The following is a 10,866-nucleotide window of genomic DNA, read 5'->3' on the forward strand; positions in this document are numbered from 1 at the left end:
ATTTTTTAAAACATTAGCAGTTGTAAACACCAATAAACTGACCTAGTCGTTTGCCTCTCAGTTATATAAAAAAATATTAGTATAATAACAATTACTGATAATATTTTTATATTACACTTTTTACAATTATTTTATAAAATGTGCGTGTGTGTATATATAATTTGGTTTGGATGACATTTCATTTGAAATTTGGTGCATATTAAAGTTTTTACTAACAATTTGACATATTCCTCAATTATAGTTGTACTGTAGTAATTTATCATTACAGAACATTTAAAAAAAATACTTTTAATAATACTTTTTAAGTAAGTTTAAGTAATATTTGTCTCTGTCTTCAAACTCGGAAATAACTTTTTATACTTGTGCACTACAATGGCAATAAACAAAACTAACCTAAGTAGTTCTGTAATTCCTTATTCTCTTGATAAGAAAAGCATGCCTTAAAAATAACGTAAAAATATTAATTCCCATTATAACACTTATGTCTAATTTGTTCTTTGAGGGTTTCTTAAGCACTGAAACTCAAAATACGTTGATTGCTTTGTTTTAGAATGTATTCTTAATACAATATTTTAAAATGTGTGCACGTATAGTGATGGTGATTTTGTGCGCTCGCACCACGTGTTTACAATCTACTTTGCAATTCTAATGTTTTGGAAAGCCCTTACAACAACAAATGAGAAAGCCTTTGAATTCACTGGGATACAAAATATTTATTTGAAAAAATGTAAATCATATAAAGACAATGAAAATTAGTTTTTGTAGTTAAGATATTAGATTAGATTCAACTTTATTGTCATTTATGCAGAGTACAAGTACAGAGCTAATGAAATGCAGTTAGCATCTAACCAGAAGTGCAAGAATATACTGTTTTATATACATATAAGTGCAGAGTAAGTGAAGATATGATTTACAGAATGTACAGTGGAATTGCTATATACAGTATTGAGCAGAGTATATACAGAATATAAATAGGAATGCAATGTAGGGATTGTATGTACATTATGAACAGAGCAATGTGGGATTATATATACACATTATGAACAGCAGAAACGCGAGAACAGTGGTAATAAATAAATACAGCTGGATGAGTGTGCAAAATATTGATAGAACAATGTATTCTATGCAAAATAGCAGTAGTGCAATATTTTATAGAAATAGTTTACTGTGCTTTGTACAGTAACAACTTTATACAGTTTATAGTGTAATAACTTTAACAATGTGCAATCTGTGCAAAATATGAGTAGTGCAAATGCATGTGTGTAAAGTACTGTGACCAGTGCAGTAATAAGCGGGTGCAGGTTAGATTGGTGGTGTGGCGTTCAGAAGTGTCACAGCTTCGGGGAAGAAGCTCTTCCTGAGCCTACTAGTGCGAGAGCGTAGGCACCTGTAACGCCTGCCGGATGGAAGGAGGGTGAAAAGTCCATGGTTAGGGTGAGAGGCATCCTTGATGATGTTTCTTGCCCTGCCCAGACAGCGCTTATGATAAATGTTCTCAATGGAAGTTAACTGGGTGCCGGTGATCCGTTGAGCAGTTTTCACCACCCGCTGGAGTGCTTTGCGGTCAGATGCGGAGCAATTGCTGTACCATACTGAGATGCAGTTCGTGAGTATGCTCTCAATGGTACAGCGGTAGAATTCGTGGGAAGTCGGGAAGTCGTGGCCTAATGGTTATAGAGTAGGACTCGTGATCCAAAGGTTGCGGGTTCGAGTCTCCGGACGGCAGGAATTGTAGGTGGGGGGAGTGAATGTCCAGCGCTCTCTCCACCCTCAATACCACGACTGAGGTGCCCTTGAGCAAGGCACCGAACCCCCAACTGCTCCCCGGGCGCCGCAGCATAAAATGGCTGCCCACTGCTCCGGGTGTGTGTTCACAGTGTGTGTGTGTTCACTGCTGTGTGTGTGCACGTTGGATGGGTTAAATGCAGAGCACGAATTCCGAGTATGGGTCACCATACTTGGCTGAATGTCACTTCACTTCAAATATGATATGATTCACAACATAACTCACTTTTGTAATTGCTAATTGACACATAATAAGATTAAGCATTTAGTCCATACATAGCTTAAACGTGATCGTGATATTGATGATATCTCCAATGAGAACATGGGCATAGTAATTCTGCTCCTTGGAACATAATGGATTGGCCCCAATTTCATAACCAGATAACAGAAGTGCAGTCTCCACCAGGATATCTGAGCTCATGGGCAAGTGCAGGACCATCTGGTTCTGCTCCGAAATCCACAAGGAAATTCTCGTTGAGCTTCAGGCCGCCTTTATCTGTGTCCACGTCAATCTGCATCATGACCGACCCCTCCCTCAAGAGAAATAAGACACATGTTGCAGCATAACAAACAAACCAGAGGTTACTTCTAAAACTATTTAAACAGCCTAATTTCTTAATCTTTGATTTACATACAATACTCAAGTAAAATTTCAAATAAAGATCCTTTTGTCTCACTTGACATGGTCAGGGTAGAACTGCTTGTCCCAGGCACTGTATGAAGAGGTGGTGACGTACAGACGTTTTCCATCCAAGCTCAGCTGGAGCATCTGAGGGCCTCCCTGCACACGCTTTCCCTGATGAGGAAAGCAACGTTTTAACCTCCAACAAATGATGTGCTCTAATTGCTCTGTTTAGGTCTGCATGACCTAATGATCTGGAGTACAATAAACTGGGTCATCTGTCAATTGGTTAATTACCAACAGCTTTAGGCTGTTTTCCTCCACATAATGGCCAACTCCAATGTGTACACAGAGCTCACATGAAGCACACTTGGAAATAAAAAAAGGTACCTTTAGTATCCATGGGGCAGGCGGGCTATCCAGTTCTTTATCCTCCAATACTTTCACTGGTCCATCTTTTAAAATGCTGCCCGCAAGGAAGACCTTAAAAATGCATTTCAAGAAATTAAATGCAAGTTCTACTATTTTGACACTTTATTTGTCTTTGACATGATTTTAGAAATGTAGACAAAGGTGTCTAGATCCTGCTAACCCAAGTTGTCTTACCTGACCAACCATACGTGGATTCCTCCTGTCAGTGATGTCATACTGTCGAATGTCTCCATGCAGCCAGTTACTGAAGTACAGGAAGCGATCATCCAGTGAGATCAAGATATCCGTGATGAGACCTATGGCAAAAAATAAATAAGTGTCTAATATTATTTATTTATTTTTTACTTTTTGCCATTATGGCATATAGTAAAACTGGAGTACAGGAAAAATTTTAAATGGGAAAAAATGATATATTATACAAACAATATTTAGAAAAAAAGACACAAATTATTATTAATGCAGACAATTTTTTTAGTTTTTGCCATTAAAGCAGATTGTTGAATTGGGGTTCAGAGAAAATTTGAGAGAGAGAAAAAATTGAGAGAAACCCCCCAAAAATTACTAAATGTATTTTTAGGGTTGTATATATCAAAAGTTTAACACAATACTTTCAATAATTTTATTATTTTCAAAACTAGTCAGAAATAAACTGAAAATAATCATTATTCATAACTTTGACAGCCCTAGTTTTTTAATATATATATATATATATATATATATGTGTTTAGAAAGGGGGTCCTTTGCTAAGGGGATCATTGTATTTAGGGGGTTACTGATGTCAAAAAATGTTCTATACTATAGTACAACTATACTATAAAGTAGTACTTTTTTTTCTCTTTATGGTTTGGAAATTACATTGTACATATAATAATTATTATTGTTTGTTCATTCCCCGAGTTAAAAAAACAAAACATAAAAAGTAAAAAAAAAAAAAAATACAAATTATACATTTCTAAAAGCATTCACCTGGCATTTCAGGAAGAGCCCAACCTTTCACTTTTTTGCTTGGAATATGGATGACTTTCTCTGCTGCCCAGTCCCCTTTCTGTAAAATGCTAAATCTGAATCTAAAAACACGTAATGCTTAAAAATACGTATTGCTTTAATTTAATTTAATTAAAGATTTTAATGAAAGCGCTTTTTATGTACTTGCCGGAGTCTTGTAGAATCGTAAGACAGTGCTCTGAAGCGCACAGCCCACGAATCCTTCAGCCGCAGCGGGGTCGTGCAGGAACCGGATCTCCAGAGGAATAGCACTCTCTTCCCCCAGATCCAGAGTCTGAATCCGCTTGTGTGTGGTCCAATCCCACACATGGAGGCGCTGTCCATAATGACCTACAAACAAACAGATCTGATCATCACTGCCAGTCAGCTACAACGACTTGAGCTTCCTCATGAATACACACATACCAGCTTTGACATCTGCAGGGTTGAAGCCGTTTCCCAATGCTTTGGGTGCTCCCCACTCAGTGCTGATCATGACGTTGATGATCAAATGGTGCTGCTTCACCTGGCTGCTCCCAGTTGCCAATCACTTCGAAAGTCTCGCCATCCAACAACACGAAACCACCTTAAAAATTACCATAAATAAAAAAGTAAGCCTAAAATGTGTATTGAAAATAAATAGAGGTGAACACAGCATCTTACCCTTGCCATTGCCAGAGGGATCGCCCATGGTGCTGATCATGATTTGGCCACTGCCTAAGCAGCGAGAAGTGTGGGGGTTGGCAAGGCCACATTTCCAGAACAGAACTATGGGCTCGACTATCTGGAGAGAGATGAGAGATGGAAAGAATTCATGGTCTTGGCAAGAACAAAACATTCTTAAAGTCAACAGTCATGTATTAAGGGGCAGTCACACTTGATGTTAAGCGTTATGTCGTAGATGTTAAACAAAATCAATTAATATGGATAACAGGACTTGATGTCATGCTTCTGGGCTTTTAAAGGTTCTCTGTGGCTTTTCTTAACAGAAACGGAAACATTCACTGGGGGTAAACTATGGAGCCCTACACATGACCAAAATAAATGTATCATGGCCATGAATTAAGAATTTGTCCCCTTATTCGAGGGTATGATTTAGTACTACTACATGGACACGATTTACAAAATTAGGGAATGTATTAGTATAATGTGTCCATGATTTACTAAAAAGAGGGATGAATTCTAAATTCACTGCCAGGATTTACTAAAATGAGGGAACAATTTGTGGCCACAATTTAACTAAGACAAGGGAACTAATTAATAAGTCATGGAAACTAATTCTTAATTCGTGGCCATATTTAACCAAAAATATTGCTTTAGGCTTGTACTATAGATCAAGATGAAAACATCAAAATATTGTTTGATTTTTAGCCAAGTGGTTCATCTATTGGATTTTGACCTCCATTGGTCAAATCTCTTTTCATGATACACATTTGCTTGCCTGAGTTTACCAAACATGAAGTATGAAGTACTATAAGTACTATTGCATGCAGTTAAAAAAAAATTAAAAAATCAACTTTTTAAACGTCCTTTGATTACTAACCCAGATGTTCATGCACAAAGTTAACACCATCACAATAAGGGGATTCCTATACAGACAGACTCTTACAGTATATAACTGAGTGAGTGTTTATTAAAATGAACCTTATGAAGCCGTGGGGCCTGTGGATCAGTTCCTACATCAACGACGTAGATACGGGAGGAGATCAGGGAAGGCAGAATGAGACGATTCCGTCTTTTGGAGGGCTCATCATAACAACTGCTACAGGCATTCCAACCAGAACGGTGTAGCTCATCCTTTAGATTAGGCATGGGCAGCCTGTGAATTACCTAAACCATTACATTACAAAAGAAATGCTATTAAAGTAGGTGTTATACCAGAAATATTAAAAGGAAACATGCTGATGCCACATTTAAATCCAAACTTATAATTCATATTTGCTTTTACCTTGCAAAAATTGGGAGATTGTGGATTGACATCAACAGTTGCCCTCAATAAGGCCCTGTAGGAAGAATGTATGTTTAAGTTTAGAGTTTAAATGCAGTAAACAAACATTCTGCTATTAAGTGTTTTACATGCTTAAATACACAAATTAAAATGAACTCATTTATCCAATTTATTTAAAAAAGTTAATGTTTATTCAACTGTAAAAATTAAAAAATATATTATTCTTTTTTATTATTATTATTATTTTTTTTTTTTGAAGTAGGCAAATTCAAAGATATAGGATATGCATCTAAATCAGCTCCCTAGATTGTAAATAAGTATATCATGCACATAGGTTTAGGCACTGGTTCACTATGCATAGGGACACTGAAGCCTCAACTTCTGTAAACATGAACACGTGAGGGAAAAATTTAGAACAATGCCAATTTACAAGCGAGGAGGACCTCTGGTGATGGGGAGGAGGAGCTGCAGGAACAGATGTTATGCTCAGTGTGATAGTGAGTGTCCAGTGCAAAGGTCACTGCTACCTTGTAATACCTTGCAAGTTGCAACTATGTATTACAAACTCATATTCCCCTTGGGAATTTACTTTTTTTAACATGCCCCAGTAAACACGTTAAAAATCGAAATTTAATGCATTCCGAAGCCACAACATTGCACGATTTCTACCTTAATGACTTTGACATATAGGTCTACAAATAACACGATTATGCCTAAATGTAAAGAATTTCTAGTGAAGCAATTCTTTATTCATGACTGAAGCAGCTGCGTACTACGGATGAAAATGTCGAGAGCTTAAATTAAAGTATGAGCAACAATGCAAGCTACAGTCAAAAGTGCGCTAGAAGACACTCACCCGCTTCTGCTGTTGCTTCCACAGAAACTCACTGACCCAACAATGCGCTGCAGACGTGCACAAAGATTTTCTGTCGCTATTGAATTAACTCTTTCAGTGACGATCCTTAAAACCACACCCAGGTATTCAACTGGAGTATAAAAAGATCAAATGTTGTTTCATTGTCACCTCGGCCCCAGGAAATCCAAGTAGGGCTCGCTGCAGCCTGCGGTGGACATCACAAGCAGTATAATGAATGTTGACCTAATGTGCAATTTTTTTATTACACTCATCTCAACGACGCACACATATGTACTTACCACACCACACCACACACACACACACACACACACACACAAAACACTCACTCACATACATATGATATTTTTAATGATATACACTGATCACAGTACCCTTGCACAGTAGCTTGGTTGAGCAACCACATCCTTTCACTATGAATTTGTGTTTGTGACAAATTATCTTTGTATTATTCTATATTACTGGAAAGATCACATACTGTAATTATTGTCAACCTTTGTCATGTTTAGTTGGAACATATCTCTTATAGAACATATATTTTTTTGTAAATTTTTTTAATTATTTTTGTAAAATAATAAATATATAAATACCTAATGAAGCAAGAGATGTCTGTTTATTCATCTTTAAATATGTGGAGGACCTGGACACACTTCATATGAAGTTTTGTTGATGTACAAGGCCTGAATGTCAATGCCATGTTACTTGTTATAATCTATCAAAGCAAGCGATCTCTATTTATCATATGTATGTGCAGACTACTGCATTTGGAGAACTGCCAATCCTATCATTCAAATGTTAACAATTGATAAGTGGAACAACGCATCTTTAGAAAATTAAATGACAATTATAAATTATAACAATGTGTTGTGACTTTTACAATAACAAAATCTAATTGTACCCTTTAAATGTGATAAATCTAAAAGGTGTCTTAGTTTAAAATTGATAGTAATAAATGAGAATTTATCTCATTACAATAAGGTTGAATAAGGTAAAGTGTAGAGGTTTTTTATTACAATTAGCCTAGTGATGAGAAATCAGCTCTGTACATTAGACATATTAAATATATTAGATTTAAGTTGTGCCATTTTATCCTAGACATCCTTTAAAGAAATAAGAAAACGTGTATTAGTAAAACGAAAGACAACATTATTTTATTTAGATCCCCGAAACGGCTGTAAATTGCTTCGACATAACTTACTTCCGGGTTTCCCGGTACGGGGAATCACAAGAGGTGGCGTATATGCTAGGGGCGTGGCTTGTGACGTCACACTTGGATGTGGGCGGGGTTGGATGTCCACCGCAGGATGCAGCGAGCCCTCACAAAGAGGAAACACGTCCCCTTTCTGGAGGAATTTTGCCCTACTGGACAACTTTCTCTCAAAGGTAAAGTACCTTGGTGAGCTCTGCAGCTGCTGTACACTTTTTTTTTTCATAGCAGAAAACAAATCGACAAACTACTGCCTTAAAGATCAGATTGTTTCCATACTTAAATTGTAAATCTACAGCTTTTCAGGAATATGCACAATTTGGAACTGAATTCTAATGATCTTAATGTTCAAATCAGTTCCTGAACTTGAATTAAGGTAGCAAGGGTGAAGAACTAATTCCATTTGCCAAGCATTTTTACAGCATGTTCAGGTTTAAAACATTTTAATGAAAAACTAGCCTATAAACATGTATCAAAACATGGGATTTATTTCCAGAATAATTCACAATTATTAATGTTTGAAATGCCATTGCCACCTATACATCTTTTTGTTTACATTTGAATTAACTTTAATTTTAGGTATCAGGGTGGATGAACATTACATTTTCCAAAATGGTTTAACTTACCTAAATGAAGATTTAATATTTAAGTTATCTGAAAACAATTTGGTAGATAAATCTATCTAATCTGTTAAGTGTTCTTTGTGTCAGGGCAAAAACAGTCAAATATAGTCATAATCAGTCAAAATTATTTTTTGTAATTATTTATGCTTTGTTACAAATCAATATCCTGCTCAGTGGTGCCGCTTCTGACTGTCCAGTATGAATCCCTATTACATAACGTTCAGGTAATACGCATGCTCTTCAAAATAGAGCGCAAACTCGAAGGTACAAGTTTTTAGGAATTTGAGTGCAGATGCTGATCTCTGGCAGGCAGTCTAGGAAACCTCCTCCCTCCTGTCCACATTAAAACAAAGCAGGGAAGCATGGGAAAAAGAGAGGGCTTTATGCACAAACTGATGTTTATTTACATTTTATTCATGAGGAATAGTCAAAATGCCAAGTCACACACATAACACTTTTACCTCAAATTATTTTTTTAGTCCTCTTTACAGTTTCATCAAAACAACATCCAAAAGACCCCTAGTTATATGAACTCCCAATTTACCTTCATAATCAGACATAAAGCCTGATAAGTTTACATAAAACCCCACCATTTAGTACATGCAAATTACATACAAAATTGTTGCAGCGAATGGAGATGAAATCAAAGTAAGCCTCTATAAACATGAAAGGGCACCAATAATGTGCTATAGAACATCTTCGAATTGAATGTCAATGAATGACACCTGGAGTGTAGTTACACCATCCTGTGGTTGCTACGGTAAATTCAGATGCTGAAATCAATACTGAATATACAGTGGTGTGAAAAAGTGTTGGCCCCCTTCCTGATTTTTTTATTTTTTTGCATGTTTGTCACACTTTAATGTTTCAGATCATAAAACAAATTTAAATATTAATCAAAGATAACACAAGTAAACACAACATGCAGTTTTTGAATGAAGGTTTTTTTTTATGAAGGGAAAACAAAATCCAAACCCACATGGCCCTGTGTGAAAAAGTGTAAAATTTCTAAAGCTTTGGGACAGTGAGAGCCATTATCCACAAATGGCGAAAACATGGAACAGTGAACCTACCCAGGAGTGGCCGGCCGACCAAAATTACCCCAAGAGCACAGCGACGACTCATCCAAGAGGTCACAAAAGACCCCACAACAACATCTAAAGAACTGCAGGCCTCACTTGAGACTGGGCAAAAATGGCCCGCATGGCAGAGCTCCAAGACGAAAACCGCTGCGGAGTAAAAAGAGCATAAAGGCTCGTCTCAGTTTTGCCAGAAAACATCTTGATGATCCCCAAGACTTTTGGGAAAATACTCTGTGGACTGACAAGACAAAAGTAGAATTTTTTTGGAAGGTGTGTGTCCCATTACATCTGGCGTAAAAGTAACAGCATTTCAGAAAAAGTACATTATACCAGCAGTAAAATATGGTGGTGGTAGTGTGACGGTCTGGGGCTGTTTTGCTCCTTCAGGATCTGGAAGACTTGCTGTGATAAATGGAACCATGAATTCAGCTGTCTACCAAAAAATCCTGAAGGACAATGTCCGGCCATCTGTTCGTGACCTCAAGCTGAAGCGAACTTAGGTTCTGCAGCAGGACAATGATCCAAAACACAACGGCAAATCCACCTCTGAATGGCTGAAGAAAAACAAAATGAAGACTTTGGAGTGGCCTAGTCAAAGTCCTGACCTGAATCCTATTGAGATGCTGTGGCATGACCTTAAAAAGGCGGTTCATGCTCGAAAACCATCCAATGTGGCTGAATTACAACAATTCTGCCAAGATGAGTGGGCCAAAATTCCTCCACAGCGTTGTAACAGACTCATTGCAAGTTATCGCAAACGCTTGATTGCAGTTGTTGCTGCTAAGGGTGGCCCAACCAGTTACTAGGTTTAGGGGGCAAGCACCTTTTCACACAGGGCCATGTGGGTTTGGATTTTGTTTTCCCTTCATAATAAAAAACTTCATTCAAAAACTGCATGTTGTGTTTACTTGTGTTATCTTTGATTAATATTTAAATTTGTTTGATGATCTGATACATTAAAGTGTGACAAACATGCAAATAAAATAAAAAATCAGGAAGGGGGCCAACACTTTTTCACACCAATGTACATACTGATCCCACTCCATTCACTGCTGCTGCTGCTGCAATAACAATGCTAAGACTCTTCAGCGAGTCTCACTGTTTATCCGGTCTGGAAGTAGATAAATAACCAAAATGGAAGAACTTTAAGACAGTCTGAGTCTGCTGCCAGCCAGCATGCTGAACTTTAGAACAGCCATATAATGTAATAACATTATAAAGACTCTGTAAAACTATGAAATAAAAATTGTATTGTTCTGTAATGGCCCATCTAACTTCAAGAGCTATATTAAATGGTTACTAAATTAAA

General features: G+C 37.0%; 1 pseudogene across 1 annotated transcript; it reads right to left on the minus strand.

The window, feature by feature from the left end:
- Nucleotides 1-2,151: 2,151 nt before the first annotated feature.
- Nucleotides 2,152-6,845, minus strand: LOC306878566 (methanethiol oxidase-like; annotated as a pseudogene). Its single transcript, XR_013785863.1, has 11 exons — nucleotides 6,796-6,845; nucleotides 5,772-5,826; nucleotides 5,468-5,653; nucleotides 4,487-4,607; nucleotides 4,250-4,409; nucleotides 3,993-4,174; nucleotides 3,806-3,884; nucleotides 3,014-3,135; nucleotides 2,798-2,890; nucleotides 2,463-2,581; nucleotides 2,152-2,319 (listed from the first exon to the last, which is right to left on the minus strand). The product of XR_013785863.1 is annotated as a methanethiol oxidase-like (transcript).
- Between the last annotated feature and the right edge of the window lie 4,021 nt (nucleotides 6,846-10,866).

Source organism: Barbus barbus (assembly GCF_936440315.1).
Source record: "Barbus barbus genome assembly, chromosome: 12".
In the NCBI taxonomy this organism is placed as follows: domain Eukaryota; kingdom Metazoa; phylum Chordata; class Actinopteri; order Cypriniformes; family Cyprinidae; genus Barbus; species Barbus barbus.